General features: G+C 37.3%; 1 non-coding gene across 1 annotated transcript; it reads left to right on the forward strand.

Annotated features, from left to right (window-relative positions):
• Positions 1 to 929: 929 nt before the first annotated feature.
• Positions 930 to 1,002, forward strand: Trnar-ucu. The gene has a single exon. It is a non-coding gene; the product is annotated as a tRNA-Arg (tRNA).
• The last annotated feature ends 17,509 nt before the right edge of the window (positions 1,003 to 18,511 follow it).

Here is an 18,511-nt window from a genome sequence, read left to right on the forward strand (position 1 = left end):
CCATGCCACCACAGGTACCCTAGCGTTAGCACTTCGGTACTCATTATTAGGTCATTAATTTCACTTAAAAATACCTCACCGTTACGGCGAAATTTCTTCCTATTGTGTAGCTCTCCAAATTCTCAAACAGTTTCACTTGGCACTAATTGAATATCGAGTAAACATGCAATACAGAGGATCGAATTGGACTTCCAGAAATCCATAGACGTGTCCTGATAAAAATTAATGGCTTGAATGACGTTCAGAAGAAATAATAATTTTTTCAGTACTTAAATGTAGCAATTGGCCTTTCTCCCCACCTATTAATCCAAAATACTTCTCCAATGACGAAGTTGATTCGAAATTAGAACAAATAACCACATCAAGAAATCATTTTACAAACATATAGATACTAATACATATCTCATCACCTCATTTTAGTTCTCCATTATACCTCATCTTTCTCCAAACAGCTGGCTTCATGACTATCTCTCACTACACAGGCATCAACAGCATCTATATAGACGTGGAAGTAATAGGAGGAGACATAGAACCACGATACTCTCTAAGATCTATCCCTATCCTCCTACTTAGGGTTCCTTCTCATTTACCATAATCCCCTAATACCTTCTACCTCGCCAGGACGGTATCCTCAAGTCAATTCGCCGAATGCCCCCGCGTTACCTAACATCTCATAATCTGACCGTGCCATTACATTTTCGCCGCCAAAGGCATTTTCTTACGAGCAAAAATTATAAGTACTCTCTTCATCAGCACCCTACCAAATGAAATTATAAATATTTCAGACCAATATAAATGAAACCCGCCATGGAAATAGCGTAAAAATACGTAAGTGCATGACATAGATATTGCCTTGATTCAATCCTATGCCTTTGCTGCGTCTTTCCTCCGTTTCGTCTGTTCTACCAGCAGCGCGCCCCAATCAATAAGTCCCTGTGGCGCAGAGGATAGCGCGTTGGACTTCTAATCCAAAGGTCGTGGGTTCGAACCCCACCAGGGATGACTATTTTTTCCTGGAATTATTGAAATTATAACTTCAACCAGTTACGGCTCGTGTAAGAGATAACAATGTAAAGTAAATCCGTGTGTTCAAATTCTAGTCGATGTCCATTGGCGATTGGCAACTAGAATTCATGACATGCTTTACAAGCCAAAAAAATTCAATCCCGAATCAATTCAAATTTCAGCAATATTTTGATATGAAGTTCAGTGTTGCATCTGTTCCTGCCAACGCTTTGGTGAATGTTTCATATTGATTTCATTCCACCAAACAATTTTCTGTTTTGCCACTGCTATGGTAAAAAAATTGAATTGCAGCTTCATCTAGAAAAAACGAGAGCACTGCTTCCGCTTGGGCTTCAAGGATATAATATTGTCATTAATATTGCAAATTCAATGTAAAACCATTTTTATGACAATAAGCTATTATTGGATTTTGAATTGGGTTGGAGTGAGTTCTCAATATTTATTCGAGCGTTTCAATTTCACAGTGCGATTCCGAACAAAGAGGAGGTGAGTAATCAATATTTTACAAGCTTCAATGTTTTCCGAGGATACATTTTCATCGTACTGACACAGCTTGATTTATAGAATACACCGCTAATATTCACGGGGATAAGAAAAACTCAACTTTTGTTCTCAACCAAGCGTTATTAATTGTCATATCCCATATTTTCCCCGCGTTTAATCCCCGATTGAAAAAATTAATCAATAATTTCTCTATTTCCATTGCCAAATTCACCTAAATATCCGTATTATTGCTAACCGTGTAAAAATTTAATCCTATTTGTTCTATAATTACTCTTTGACGGCATATAAACTGAGGTGCTCATATATACCAGCTCCTCTCAACCTTAAACAAAAGAAACCGACGGATCTAGTGAAAATACCAACCAAAGCCATCCACAGTTACTCACGTCATAAAAAAAAGGCTCCCTTTTTTTCCTTTCCACTTTTTTATTTATCGGACCAGTTTTCAACTCAGATTATTTCTTTATCAGCCTTCGTATTTTATTCTCAGTTTCGAGTGGTCATCAACCTTTACACTAAAGTAAAATGAAGCAACACCAAGGTGAGGAAAGTAAATTAGATAATTATTGAAGTGCCCTTCTTTTGCGATTATTTGACCAATAATCGATCTCTTCGTGATATTATTCTCAATTTTCTACATCGCATTTTGAAAAATCTCTGCATCAAAGACACTGGCACTGTAAATATATAGATTTTCTCATAAAAAGAATGTTTATGAAATATTATATTTTATATAAGTCACATGTGAACTCATTACGAAATAAATTCAGAAAACCACTGCCCCTGACGCATAACCAAGTTACAAAGCCCCACTCAGCGTCTTAAATTACTACGATATCCTGAAAGGAGCAAGCAGCTATTGCTCTGGCTTGTAAAAATATATAAAATAATGAATTGGGTTTTTTTGTTTTCTTGGCCTGAATTTTGAACGCTGGTTATCATCTTGTTGTGTAGGTCTTTAAGAATTAAATTCAAGATATTTAGCCAACGCAAACGGTTCAATATATGTTTATACCTTATTCAGAGCTTTAATGAATATCATTACATTAATTTGATAAACATAGGTACGAAAGGTTATGACAATATTTTTACAAATTACTATCTTTAAAAAAAAGTTTGCATTTAATTCTTAAAGACCAACACTCCATGCTCCTAGTCAGCGTTGAAATAACGATGAAACTCCAAAAAAAATTACCCACGTTATACTTGCAAACATTACTTAAAATTGATAGCGGAGATGTTTTGTATATTTCCCTGTTGGTATATTCTCGAGTGTCAGGCGCTTCTTCCGTTTTAGAAGCAGAATTTTGTCAGAATAACTCCTGAATGGCGAACACCCCAACGATTCCTTTTCCGAGAATGCGCTGCTCAAATGAAAACGTCAGGAAAAACTTAGACGTTTTTGTCCAGGATCGCTCAAGCAGCGACTACTGCTCCCACATTTCGGTTCCCATCCAAAAAAAACAGGGTTTCTCATTCGTGGATTCATCCTGAATATGAACCGTCGGAAGAGACTGTTGTTGGCAGTGATCCCGTGGCTAAGACATCTTTCCGACCACGTCATAAGCTTAAGCTCTTAAACTTTTTAAGGCTTAAAGGATTCCTCCGAGTCGCGGAAAAACCTCCCACGCCCCACATTCTCCTCATTCCTAACTGTAGCTCCACATCCTGCAGATCCCGCTCCTGCATCTCTCAAAGTATTTTTCACAAAACCATCTACTTTTTTTGACTCGTATTTCCATACTATGAGATAATTCTCTGATGCACTTGACGCAGCTACTATGTAAGGTATGTCATTCTCCTAATGTCAAGTCACATCAGGGGTGCCGACTTACAAAAAATATTGGGGGGGCCAAACCGGGAATCTTGCCCCGTGAAATATTAAAAGTAGTGAGTTTTAAGTTTTTAAGCATTTTAGAAGAGTCATATGATCAACATTAGAGCCCTGATAACTCGAATCTCGATGTATGGACAGTTGGACACTCCGGGGAAAATCAGCAAGCCTGACACATTTTTCCTCACACCCATAACGAATTTTTGAGGGGGCTCGGACCCCTCAAGCCCCATGGAGTCGGCGCCACTGAGTCACATGTTTAAAAAAAAAAGCGTCGTATATCGAAGATACAACCACAGTATACCCTGATTAAAGAGTGATATACGGGTGTATGCCGCGTGATGTATCGGAATTGCTCCGACGTTTCGTGACCGACCGCTGGCCACTTCCTCAAGGGAATCACCATTCTCTTTAATCACCATGAGCCGCGAAATCTTTAATCAAGAGACACAGTATGCCCTGTCTTCCAACTCATTCTCAGAATGGAACAATACATCCTAGAAAAGGGTAAAATGAATATGCCCCGTAGAAGAAACAAAATCTCGGAAATATCAACTCAAGAATGCAGGCAATCGAAAATATTTTACAACGAATTTAAGGTAAATCGTGAAGTTACCTTAAGTAAAGATGTGTGGCATAAATCAATATACCCTCATATCCGATATATTCTTTCAATGAATCGATATATGCCGCCATATTTTTAAGTCGATAGCCGCCAAAATCTGGACTATTACATAAAAACATATTCCCAATGTATTGAAAAGCAAACTTTAATCTCCAAAGTTCAGTAGCTAAGTTTGGAGTATGATTTAATAGAGCATTTTTTTGAAATACCATAAGGCAAGCAAGGACTGGGAGTAAATGACCATGAACTAGCTACTTCACAATTATTTGTTAAAGATATGATAAGATCCTTTTTCCTTGGATTAAAACCGCACTCTGCTTAATTCTCTTATTTTAATATTTTTCTCCCATTCAGCGCTGCCATTATATGTCCTGTAAAGTTTTGTCGCAAAAAGTAAGCTTTGTGGCGGCTCATTATTGAACCGATGTTAATTTTCTCCCATGTTAAATAAAAATTTGGTGATGGAAATTTAGCGTTTCAAAATATAAAAATTCGTCTTTATTATCCACTTCCCAGCATTTTGACCACTACATTAGGTTTGTTCCCGTTAATTGATTGGTTCCGGGTTCGAATCCCGGTTATAAATTTTAACCCAGACCTGCATCTGGGAGAAGTTATATTCCCAGCAGCTCGATTCTGTAAATGTCATACCTGTGCTTCGCGTGGTTCGAACCACAGTGGAGTTCTCACGCCTCTCACCGTGAAAGACGTTCAAGCGATCCTGTAAGCCTGTGTCGTGAGATGTTTGACGGATTGCGAACGATCACTTCAGTTTCTTATGTTGGTAGCTGTGCGGACGCGAGGAACGAATCAGAATCTCCGATACAAACTTACTTCAGCGGCCAACTGCAACTTCAGTTCATTCAGTTACCATAGAGAAACATATACAATGCCGTGGAATATTCACTCCCAAAGTAAATAATACTTCTTTACTCAATTTTGAGTGAGGCCTTTTCTTTTAAAAGTACCTATCAATGATAAGTTACGGTTTTTTAATTAGTTTATAGCTATAAACTGTACATTACCTCTTTTATATGTTGTCAAGTGCTGCGTATCAAAGTCAGTTATCACGTAGCGGGCTCGTAATTGCACAATTAGCTCTAATTTCCTCATAATATGGAGCTAATTCTTACGCGGAATGAGAACAAGTGTTATTTTATTATTTAATAATGGTTCATTCTCGTATGCGTTTGAGCTGTTCTCATCATTTCAGTACATAATTTTAAATGCGCTGTGGTGCGTATACATATATGTCTGATTATGCAAGCACATGCCACTATTCACGATTTATACTGATGAAAATGTTTCTGGCGCGAATACGAGTAGATTATCAACAGTTTCTGCTAGAGGACGAGATGTTTACATGTCTTAGTATTTCTATAATGTCAACAGAAAAACGAATCATGTTGGTTGTGTTACTGAACGGCAGCAATAATGCATGGAAGAGATGGAATAGATGATCAATGTTTATCTTAACGCACTAAAGTATGCCCCGGCAAGCCATCTAAACGTCTACGAATTAATCGTGGTGTGAACTCAGTGATCCATCGCCAATCTCACGTCTCGAAGGGATTGTTGATATCGCGTATCTGCCGCCGAAGTATGTGCATCTATTGCCTCCGTCGACATTGGTGCTCATGCAACAGTAGCGGAGGTATGTAAAGAGCCTCCATTCTCGTTAATAAAAACAAATCGAAGGCTTGAACTTACGCAACAAATATTAAATAAATCTGTTAACATTCAATACCGCACGATACTTTTACCGTTGGTTCTACTCCAAATTATTATGAACATTAAGTTGTGAGTATTTTACTTGTACATTCTAGAAGATGCACAAATATAAGATAATTGTCAAACCCTCAGCGCAAGGTTTAACTTACCACCAACTTCAATCGCAATGAAGGCCAATCAATTTAAATACGACGCGAATGTAAATTTAACTTTACGCATTTCTTTTATTTGTTTTTAATACATATTACTTAAGGGAAGTGACAATATGAAATAGCCACCATCGTAATTAATTAATAATGTGCTATTAATTATCAATCACAGCGTAAATTCATAATGAAAAATTAGAGCGCATTGCCGCGACGAAGCTACCACGGGCCCTCTTCGGCGTGAATACTTCCACGGACGCGGCTGTGAGAGTGACGTCACCGGACGTCACTAAAAAGTTTCAGAATCGCTCCAGCGTCAAAGCCGTGAATACATTGACGAAATCCGCTTGTGACGGCCATATCACATTTACAGAATCGAGCTGCTGGCGTCTCATTTTAAACAAGTGAAAGTTGTCTAATCAACCATGACTATTGTGGCCAGTGACGCAGCGAGGAGGGTTTTAGGGATCACCTCTCCCCCAGAGCTCAGAAATGTTTTTCAGTTTAATTCATTTTGCCAAATTGGATTAATAATTCTTATAGAATGGTGTAAGTATTTGTAAAAATATCCCGCAGAAAGCCGTAAAACTCACTATTTTGAACAATTTACGTAAACAATTTCTGGGGGAGGGCCCCCGCACTTACCCCTTTAGACTTCCCTGTATCAGTGGCGCCTAAACCCCCCCTCAAGCCTTAATTCCTAGCTGCGCCCCTGATTGTGGCAGCTACATATTTCACCATTAAACTATACAGCTCAAAATAGCACGTGGTTTAAATCTTTCCCGAATAGAGCTGAAAATGTATTCACTTTTGATGATACTTAGAAAGCCACATTGGGTTATAATGAACTTTAATGAGTGAATACCACGTGCATATGGCTTATTTCGGAGTGAGTTCAATGCTCAACTGTCCGAAATAACCTTAGGGGAGAAGTGCTTAGAGAGTGGTAAATACAAAAGGACTACTTAGAGGAGGCCTGCTAAGCAAAATGATTTTTTAATGGTGAGTTTCATCCTTGGTGTACATAACCATGAACACGAGCGCGTGACTGCGAACCACGTTAATTGTTTCATTCAGTGCTTTCAAAAAGCAGTGGCGTCGATCCTGGTATATCCTACATAACGTGAAGAAATGAGGTAACTATTTTCGGCGCAATGACGAATGGACACTGAACTTTAATCATTTGTATGAAATTCTACCGAGGCCATTTTGGTAGAGTGCGATTTTCGTCTTTGTGGTTTTAAGTAAGAGGAACAACATCAATATTTCCTTATATGAAAAGTTTTAAAATATTTATGTCCATATAGCATACGTAACTTCGATATTCATGTAATTTTCTACTCCTCGGAAATTAATATCTGCCTTTCCGCTGTTTTAAAAAATCAAATATTGGGTGAAATTTAATTCTAAAAGGCCACTTGTAATGCAAAGGTGTCGTTCTCTCTATATCAAAAAACAATGAAGGGCGCCAACCAAATATTTTGCCCGTGACGAGATGAAGAAAACGATCGTTTCACCGTTCTCATAGTTTTTTGCGTGTTCTTCTTCACTCTTTGGACCGTAGTAGCTATACTTTTAGACCGTAGACGTTTACTTTTAAACAATTTTCAATTAATTGTTTTTGTATTCGAATAAACAATGTGTAAAATGTAATTTTTGGTTTTTTTCCCGGCGAACAATTGCAGTGAAGTTTTCTCGGGTTTCACACCGGGTCAGGTCCTCCATTTCTCCTTCCAACGTTTCGATGAACAACTCGCCCATCGTCTTCAGAGATTCAGGAATCCAATACCAATTCCTCGAAGTCTCGGGATATATATACATAATTCTGAGGTTGAGGGCGGTTCAGCGTCTCCTGATTGGCTGCCAGTCCCCTCGTATTTTTAGGAGGTGGTCCCATACATGGCTTAAATTATAGCCGCAGTCTCTGCTGATGTTATTTCTGTTTTTCCGAATCTGAATAGATTTTTTTACTACGCGGTCCCAGTATCCATTAGATCGACAGACCAGCTTCGCTTCTTCCCAGTGAATCATATGATTCTCCAGGATGCTGTGCTCAGCCCCTGCCGATTTTTCCAGCTGTCCTAATCTTAGGTGTCTGCGATGCTCTTTCAATCTCGTCTCAATTGTGCGGCCCGTCTCTCCAATGTAGGTTTTTCCGCATTCACATGGTATGGCGTACACTCCAGCAATTTTTAGCCCGGTTGGGTCTTTTGCCTTCACAAGTTTATCTCGTAATTGTGGTGGAGAATTATGTACTTATATATACCCCGAGACTTTGAGGAATTGGTATTGGATTCCTGAACCCCTGAAAACGATGGGCGAGTTGTTCATCGAAACGTTGGAAGGAGAAATGGAGGACCTGACCCGGTGTGAAACCCGAGAAAACTTCACTGCAATGAGTAAAATGATATATTACTCCATCCAATGAAGCTTCGGCAGAATTTCATGCGAATGGTTAAGGTTCAACGTTCCACTTGCTTTGCGCCTGCAGTAGCTCGATTCAGTGATGGCGCGATTAAATTTTGACGAATGATTAGAGAAACGCGAAAATTGCACTTTCATTTTTATTTTATCACACTTTCAATAACAGTTTATCGCATTTTGTAGCGTCTATTTTTTATTTTCATAATGAGGTAGATGACGATAAAATGTAGTGAAATACAGTTATATGACAAAATACAGAATATTTTAAATAATTATGTTGTAGAACAATAATAAATTAAGGAATAAGTAATATTGTGGCGGAGGTGTAGCTTGCCCCCACCCACTTATAGTTCGCGGCCACGTAGAGTCCCAGCCAACTAGCAGCTGGCCAGTCGCTCACATGCTTTAAGCGGTGAGTGTCGGCGGAGCATTTAAACTGCGCTCGGCACAAAATGTACGAATTTTGCCGCCGGAAAGGCAAATTTGCGTTAAAATATCATAAAAGTCCGGTCATCGCATCTATGTCGCATTTATTTGCGCATATTGCATTTATTTCGCATTTTCGGTTTTCACGCATCTCTACCAATGATCTAGAGAACATGCCCTAAAATAGCATGTTAGTAACGCGAATAAATAGAGAGTGCCAATCACTTAGCCTTAATGGTTCCCTTAGTGATTTCCATCGTTCAGGCAATTAAGAGCATTATATATTCCAAGAAGATTCACTCTTAGAAATCCGTCGGGTAACAATTAATATGATAGACATTGCATGAGCCTTCATACTCGCAACACCTGGAAGACGTAACTCGCGACTAATATTTCCGTGAAGAGGACGCTTTGAACTTATACTGGGAACCAGTAAACAGCTTCATTAGCTTCTGAGTTATTAATTATGAACAGGCCATCGCAGAAGGACTGGGATATTGAGTCAATATATGAAATATTTTTTAAATTATTTTCCTTTAAAAGTACAAAATACCAGATCTCTTATTACCAATTTGAGATTAGATATATTAAGGGAAAATCCGTAACAGAGCAATAAAATTATCTCTTACAGTTAGACGAAGACGTCAAATTTTTTAATTTAATAATTTATTTATTTATTCATTTAACTATGTACAAACAAGAAATAATGTTTATACAACTGTGTAAATTTTCAAATGAAAACAAACATTCTGGTCCCGCTAAGCCGAAATTGGCTTGTCAGCAGGTGCCAATTTAAGCTTTACAATTTGTGTCTTGTAAAAATTACTAAATTAACAATTTCACTAACAAACAAATTATGCATAAAAAAACATTCTTAATAGCAATTAAGCATATCAATATATAAAATATTGTTACATTCCATTATCAACAACCAGACAATATCCATGCCTTAATTTTTCTTTTTACTTCACTCAAAGATTTTAACTCTTTAAATTCGCTCTTCAAATCATTAAACAGTTTAGGTACAACAACTTTCAATTGCCTACAACCCTTATGCGTATAACATCGCGGAATCTCATACATTCCTAAAGCCCTTAAATCGATATTACTATTAATATTTCTTTTCCTTTTGTATCTATTATTAAAATAATTATCAATTATTAATATGTACAGATACAATTTATCAAGTGGTAATGTACCAAGGTCTTTAAAATACGATTCACCTGAATATCCACCATTTTCCTCAAAGTTAGTTTGATGAATCATTTTTAAAATCCTTTTTTGGTTGGACTTCAATCTTTTCATATTAGTCACACCACATGATCCCCACACAGTAAGGCCATATCTGAGAAGGCTCTCAAAAAGACCGTGATACATCATTTTGAGTACATTTTTCGTGACGCTGTCCTTCAGATAATAAAATTTGTACATAATGCATCTGAGCTTTTGGTTCAATTTTGATACATGAGAATTAAAAGTGAAATTACAATCAACAATCAAACCCAAATATTTATATTCGTTCACTTGTTCTAAAATATTACAGTTACAAGTTATCATGTTGGAATGTAGACATTCATGACCGTGAGATTTAATATTTATTGATTTAACATTAGAAGCAAGATAAGTGATGTGCATTGTTTTAGATTTTTTTTCATTTAAAATTAAATTATTGTCATGGGACCATTTTAACATATTATTGATATCATTCTGCATATTATTGACGGCATTTTTGAAGTTGACATGACTAGATATCAAGACTGTGTCGTCAGCATACAAAAGTAAATTACATTTTTTAATACATTCATGCATATCATTAACATAAATTAAATACAAAATTGGCCCCAGAATCGATCCTTGGGGCACTCCCATTTTTATGCTGGTAATTAAATTTAATTAAAGAAAATACTAGAGAGGTGATAGTAGATGGAAATTTAGTTTCCTCATGCATTGACCATATACTCTACCGAGGGAATGCTTTTCGTTGTGATGGGGTGATATTTCAGGCTTGCATATCGGATCATTATGCTGTAGCAGCTGGTATGGTTAAAAAAGATAAGTTTTTCCTCATTAAAATTGACTACTTTAAATAATACAATTTCTGAAACGTATGTTTGTGAAAGAACGGTGAAACAGCTTATTTCAAGCCTTGATTTAAACGATCTTCAAATGTTAGATTCGCCATCTCCTAATGATATTTATCTGGAATTATCTCGTCTGTTTCAAGGAATATACAGTAAAGCCATTAAAAAACATTCCCGGAAGGATAATAAAGATAATTAAAAAACTTGGATTAATAAAGAAATAATTGAAAAAATTAAAGTTAGAGACTGCCTCTATAAGAGATGGAAAAATAGTCCCTCGAATTTGAGTTATAGAAGGGAGTATCAAACTTTTAGAAATCAAGTTAATAAAGAAACCTGCCGAGCAAAAAAGATTTTTTACTATCATAGTATAATTCGTGCAGGTAATGATGCAAAAAAGATTTGGGAACTAGTTAAGTTAATCACTGGAGCAGATAAAAATAAGGGGCCTGATCATACTATTGTTAAATATTTCTCTGGTAAGATGAATTTAAAATCTGTGGTCAATCTCTTTGTAAAGCAGTTCTCAAAAGATAACGAAGAGCTTAGAATAAATTGTTCGGAAGTTTTATATGAGTATAGTCCTGTTACAATAAATAATAGTATAGTGGTAAATTATGCAACTGAAAAAGATGTTAAAAATATTCTCAAGAATATTGAAAATAAAGGACCTGGAATTGATGGGATGAAAATTAAAGACTTAATATCTAACAGCATCTTTATACCGGTTTTAAAAAAATTTATTAACACTAGTTTAGAAAATTCCATTGTTCCTGTTGAATTGAAAACAGCTATTGTTCGTCCGGTTTATAAAAGTGGAAATCACCTTCAAACACAGAACTATAGGCCCATATCTATCTTACCTTGTATGAGTAAAATATTAGAAAAATATGTGGCAGACATGCTGTTAAATTTTTTGGACAAAAATAGAGCAATTTTTGAGCATCAATATGGTTTTCAAAAAAAGAAAGGTACAAAGGATGCCTTAGAATACTTTTCAGAGAATATTCGAAATAATTTAGATAGAGGAAAGAATGTTGTAATAACTTACATTGATTATAAAAAGGCTTTCGATATGGTTGATCACACTTTGTTGCTTAAAAAATTATACAATATTAAGTATTATTATAAGTTTTTTTTATTTCTTTTAAATTTAATTACCCTAATTCAATAATTAAAAATTAAGGCTGCTAAACATAAGGCCGATTTGAAATAATTTGAGCAAAAATTGGCTCAACGCACTTTATTTCTACCTTAATTGCGCAAATATTCATAAAAGTGATACGCGAATAGACTAAAAATTTACATTAAAATCAATGGAACGATAACCATATTGAAGATTGCATATAACCACATTGCGCCTACATTCAGCATTTCCTTAATTAGGGCTTAGATTTTTTAGCCAATATTTCTTTGATTGTCCTCCTCATTCCTCATTGAAAACGCCAAAAACCTTCAATCATTCGTTGTAGGGAAGTCAGGTTTTCTAATCATTACCGAAATAATACAGTTTTGTAAAAATTTCTGTTTGAGTTCAATTTATCAGTCTCGACTCATTCCAGTGAGGAAAACTGCTTGAATAGCAAATGGATTTGCTTCATACAGACAGAATTTACGGTATTACGTGGTGCACACGATACAACGCTATCCATCGGCTGCAATTGCTAATCCCTCAATCGGTTATCCCCAGAAACGGAGACTCTCCGGCAAAGGGCTAAGATCCTTGCCTAAGAGGCTAAAGCCCCTTATCACAACGCATGCAAGCCTACAGAACGACGATTATCGTTCCGTTACGATTACCATGTGACCCTTCTTTCACATCTCATGGGACTGCGAGGAATGGTACGTAAGAAGGTCATTCACCAATGAAGTTGACAGCCGATTAAGGCCTTCGTGTAAAATAATATTATATTTTCCACCGAGCCCTCATGAATCTCGTTCACGAGAGTGGAAATGGTGCTGATTCGTAGTCAAGCAAATCGGCAATGGAATTATGGAAAATCCTATTCATGTTGAAGCATATTTCCCCCCCTCTTGTTTTCGTCGAGGATGTACATGATAGTATCACGCAGTGGCTAAGTCAATCCAAAATACTCGCATATTTTATGACCTTATAATTCATAAAAATCATTATTATAATAAAATAATAGAAAAAATTATCCATTACATACGCCTGGATATCATTTGACATGTGATATCCTGTTATGTCATTTCTCCCTAAGTAACAGGCATAAAGCAACTGCTAGATAAATTCAAATCACTTACTTCGCACTTCAGCCCTACGGTTATGTATTTTTATACATTATTTTTGCATTTTAGTATTAACTGTAGGCAGATATCAATCCCATGAAGCCACTACCTTAGAAAACTGATATTGGCTTAGAAATGAAATTTGACCACCAATAAGTTTGGCTTGGTGCATACAGAAGCAAAGTTAAAGCATTTAATCAAAGCGTATTGGTGACTTTGTATATTTTAAACAACTATTATATGGTAGTACAGCTAACTGACGAGTTTCTGTCTTTTTTTTTAATTTAAATTGCAGAATTATTTTATGCTGCATATTAAGGACTTATGTTTAAAATTTGGGATAAAAAATACGAGGTAATACGCAAACGGTTTTATGAAGGAGAGTGAAAAACTTGCTCTGTCTCACAACAAATCTTGGATTTGCTGGCCTCGGTGGCGACGTAGGAAAGTACTTCCCTGTCAGACGAGAGGTTGTGAGTTCGAGTCCTGCCCGGGTAGGTTGCCCCAATCCAGGGCATGGATATTCGTGTACGTTTAATTGTTAAGTAAAATTACTATGTTAAAGGCCATTGGTGCTGTTTTAGGTGGTATAGGAATAAATTAAAATCAAGATCTATACTAGCGGTTCCCAAACGGTGGTATGCATACCCCTTGGGGGTACGCGACGAACCAGTCGGCGGTACGCCGAAAATAATCGGTAAAGGCGGACGTCAGGAATTATGAATCTCTTGACCAGAAAATATTTGTACAAAATGTCAACGTTACATTTTTTGGAGTAAAAATTAGTTAAATACATAAAGAGGGGTATGGGAGGAAAAAAAGGTTAGAAACCGATTATCTAGGCACTAGTCTACTTCCTTTCCGCAGGGGATTGGAACTAGGAGACAAGATTCGGACATGCGGCGGCAATGGAAGGCGAAATCAACACGAGGATGGTGACAAACAGGTCGGGAGAAGCGGCGGGAGTTAAGGGATTAACGGAAAAGACTACAACGTAAAGTGGAAGGGAAGGAAGACAAATGGGAGGCGAGGACTGACTTCTCTCCATCCCAAGCGAGGGCGAGAAGCAATGTTTACTTATCAAGGTTTTAATGTCCGAGTAATACCGGATAATGACGCGTGAGCTGCTGGGCGAGTCATTAATTGGATCACCTCATATAAAAAAACAAAGAGTGAAGGATAGGAGGGGGTTAGGGGGTGAAAGGCCTTGAAGTGATCTCAGACGACTACCTAATGGACTCGGGGCTTAAGCTCGAGGAGATCGATAAACTGGAGGGGGAGGTTTGAGAAGGGGTGCAAAGGGGAGTATCGCTGGATAGTGTGGGGATGGGGCGCTGGGACTTCCGGGGCATCGCCTACTCCGCTGATGGGCGTCCGGCGAATTAATTGTCGGTTGATGACTCCGTATAGCAGCGTGTCGAACAATGCGGCGAAATCTTCGGTGCACATGTTACTTTTAATCTTCCACCCCGTCGGAATCATGTACATATTGTGTGGATAATATTGAGGTTTTCACAAGGGAAGCCACCACCAGATCTCGTTAAAATTTTGTTGGGTAATAGAAAATGGATACCCATGAGGTGTAGTTTTCGTTTCAGCCGCCAATACTGAATGTTTTTCGTGATATAGGCGACTGCAAGTACCTGGAAAACGTGGAAGAATTTTCGGGAATTCCACCGGGTCCGGTTTTCCAACACCATCTCGACCGACGTTTCGATGTACAAGTTGTCCATCATCATCATCGCATCATGGATGGAGTTGGAGTTGGATATGGAGTTGGAAAACCGGACCCGGTGGAATTCCCAATTATACACGCCAGGAAAGCCTGTGATCATTCTTCACCAGGAAAACGGTTAAATCTATTCAACCCAAATCACAACAATATGCAGTGCTCTTCGTCCTAGCAACGGAGTATTAGGGTCCATTGTTGTGCTGCGGGCTGCATGAATTTAGTCGTTTTCCTGGTACTTTCCGTCGCTAATATCTCGAAAAGTATTTAGCGTTGGCGGCCGTAACAAAAACTACACCTCATGGGTATCCATTTTCAATCACCCAACAAAATTTGGACGAGATAGGTGGTGATACTTGAGGGGTACCCTTTGTGAGTCAGTTTCAATGGATAAAGACAACTATATTCCTATTCCATAAAGTATCGGAAGTGTAATTGCTGGGCGAGTGAATTGAATATTCCTGGCTACTAGGAAAAGGGCCCGACTCCTAAGCAAAAAAGAATACTGCTCCTCAGCAACGAATCATGCTCCTAATAATAGGGCACGCCTCTTGAAAAGAGACCGAGTCTTTAGAAAAATGTCCGCACTTTTTGCGATAGTAATTTCACTGCAGGAGAATAAGGAGAATTTGTGCCAGAAGAGAAAAATCAATCTGAAAATAAGGTCCTGCCTTGCCAGAAACGGACCGCGGAAAATTCTTGCGGGGGCTTTTTGGCCCTTCTGCCCATTAATTAGCTACTAGCAGACTAAACCCGTTGAAATTCAAAAGGAAAGCAAAATATAACAGGTACGTATACAAATTATTATTAGAAATGATACAATATTTGTGGTAGGCACAGAAGGAAGCAGACTTTTGCCACCAACTTCAAAAGAATGTGGCTTCTGTACTTTAAAATTTATCGGCGAAAATATCCTACCTCCCATTCGAAAAAATCCTTCCATTACATTTCAATCCTGTTCTCATAATTCTTTCACCTTTTGAAATGACGAACATCATTTCGGGAATAAAAAAGGACATTTTTTATTATTAAAAATTTAAAATCTGAATTTAAAGATATGAACGTAATTTTAAAAAGCTAATGATCGGAATGAATTTTTTTTTAAATGCTCGTATTTTAATTTAATGATACCGATAGAGAATATTTTATACATATTTTGAGAAGAAATAACTTTCTAAAAAGATAAGAATAATTGTTTGGACATAAAATAATTATACGTGCTTTACAAAAAAATTTCTCCAATGGGGTAAAAACGATCTCCAAATTTCTCTGTCGCAAAAATAATTTCCCATTGTGCTCAAGCAGTGGAGTGTGGATTTTTTTCTAAAAATTTCATACTTTCAACATCGGCATAATTATTTGCGCGTTACTGAGTGAATGAATCAGAACGTAAATCAATTATTCGCTCTACATACATAGGAAGAATCAGCTCCATCACTTTGTGAAGGCCAGTTACTCTTAGTTGAATTCGATCTGAAAAAAAATCTTCTGTGCCGTAAAAATAAGGTGCTTTTTGTTTCCACAAAGAGATAGGATGGAAAATTACTTAATTTAAAAGAATTTAAAAATAACAAATGGATGAAATTATGGAATAATGACCACGCATAACCTCGAAGGTTAACGCAACTACATTTCTTATCCAGTATGTCGAGGAGATGAAGCAAAAAAATAGTTAGATCAAGTGTATGAATAAGAAATAAGTCTAAAATTCATTTTTAATTATTATAATTAAATCATTAATTATTATAATTATCATAACTTACCATACTGTCTTTGTCAACTCATGATTCCATAAAACATAATGTCGCAAAAAGCGACTCTTTCCATCCGCAACTAATTTTGTGTATAAAACTGTAAAGTTCACCGCCGTTCAAGGGCGGAAGGTAAGGAACGATCTGCCATAGTGATGCTGATGACCTCTCGTGCATCAATAGCGGCCATTCCACCTTGTCGCCATCGCCTAGGCGCGCTCTCCTCTCGATAGGATCGATATTGCGAGGAGCGGGCATATCGCACGCCCGACGCAACCTTTCATTTATCTCCCCCAGTAACAGTCGCTCTGTGACAGCAGCGCATGCCAATCACCAGGTAGGCATAAACGATAGGCTATAAAGTGGTAGTGTAGCATCTAGAAGTCGAGAATATCATCAAAAACCCCAACTGCTCGATAATTCTGTTTTTTTTTTATTTTGGAATAGAAAAGGAAACATTTAATGATTAAACATAATTAATTTGTACCACCGTGGTATCGGCGTTGAACGCCATCATAGGTTACAAAATAATACGGCAAAAGCACACAGGAAAATGTGTTCTATGTCTTAAATAAATTATGAGGAGATACCAAGTTTTTTGTTTCCAATCGCAATGATTGTACGAAATTTCCCGGAATAGCGCTTGAAGCAACAACAATTAGTTAGGAATGCGGAAAAAGTTAGCGATTTCTACAGACTTTATTTTTTTTTAATTATGTGAAATTAATATGAGTACTTTTGGTCGAAATGAGAAAGTAAATTTATTTACGATGGATTAAAATATTGCTGTCGGTGGGATGCTTGACGTGTTTTGACCGCGATAATCAAAAAGAATTTTTTGGAATAATCACCGCACGTGACTGTAATGAAGGGCAAGGAGCTTAATGCTAAGCTAATAAAATCATTAGGAATGCTGTAGTAATATTCTAAAATACCCTTTTAATAGCTGGTTGTAAAGTGAAACAAGATGTAACTCCACTCAGTTGGCTGGATTAGGTAATATTTGGAAAGTATTGGGATAGCTTTTAAGGAGCGAAAATATGGCGTTCTATGTACAGCGTAGGATTTCATTAAGATCAATTAAATTTAAAATATGATTTCATTCTTTCCTGGCGATTTCTTCTGGTGAAATCTTTTCCAGATGAGATGCCCGGTAAAAAAAAATTATTTCAATCAAGACAGAGGTTATAAACTTAACAATGCGTGGAATTTCATTTTAAAGACAATAAAAAAAATGACACTACTTATCCTTTTTTCTTACTTTCGAAGATCCTTACGGTCAATCAGGAATGACAGGAGTATCCTAGCTGTTGTGACTGTCTATGGATACATCCAGAGGCGTAACTAGGAATATGCTTTGGGGGTGGATTGGATGGCCTGGGGTAGTGACCCCCCCTCCCCAAGGAAATGGGGTTCGTTTTGAAAAATGACATGCCTGGATATACATTTTACGTCATTTTGGCGATAAATATTAACTTTATGCAGATGCAGTTATTAAATTTCCAAACTAGGCAATAGTTTTATATAACTTTTTTATTTCTCTGAGGCTTTCGGGGGGGGGGAGAGGATGTATTCCCTCATCTCCCCCCCCCCCCCCCCCATAGTTACGCCGCTGGATACATTTCACCCTCATGACAACATTCAGGGCCGGTTTTATAATGTCTGGTTAAACCTCACGTTAAGTTGACGTGGAGATAACGGTAACGTGGAGATTAACGAGAGGTTGGGTTTTATAAAGCAAATCCTACCGCCAGTTGGCTGATGGGAACTTTAACGAGAGGAAAGCGTAGCTACAGTAATTCTCATACCAACAATTGATCGCGAAAAGTGAAACAGACGAAAGTCAAAATTGAAAAAAAATCGAGTTGGAGAGTGGTGAAAGAATTGTTTACGTTTGTTTTGAAGTGATGGTTAGCTTTGAAAACGAAGATGACGCCAATATTTTCGGTTTTAATCGTTGACGATCTTATGGGCAATCATCAGT

Source organism: Ischnura elegans, chromosome 2, assembly GCF_921293095.1.
Source record: "Ischnura elegans chromosome 2, ioIscEleg1.1, whole genome shotgun sequence".
Classification (NCBI taxonomy): domain Eukaryota; kingdom Metazoa; phylum Arthropoda; class Insecta; order Odonata; family Coenagrionidae; genus Ischnura; species Ischnura elegans.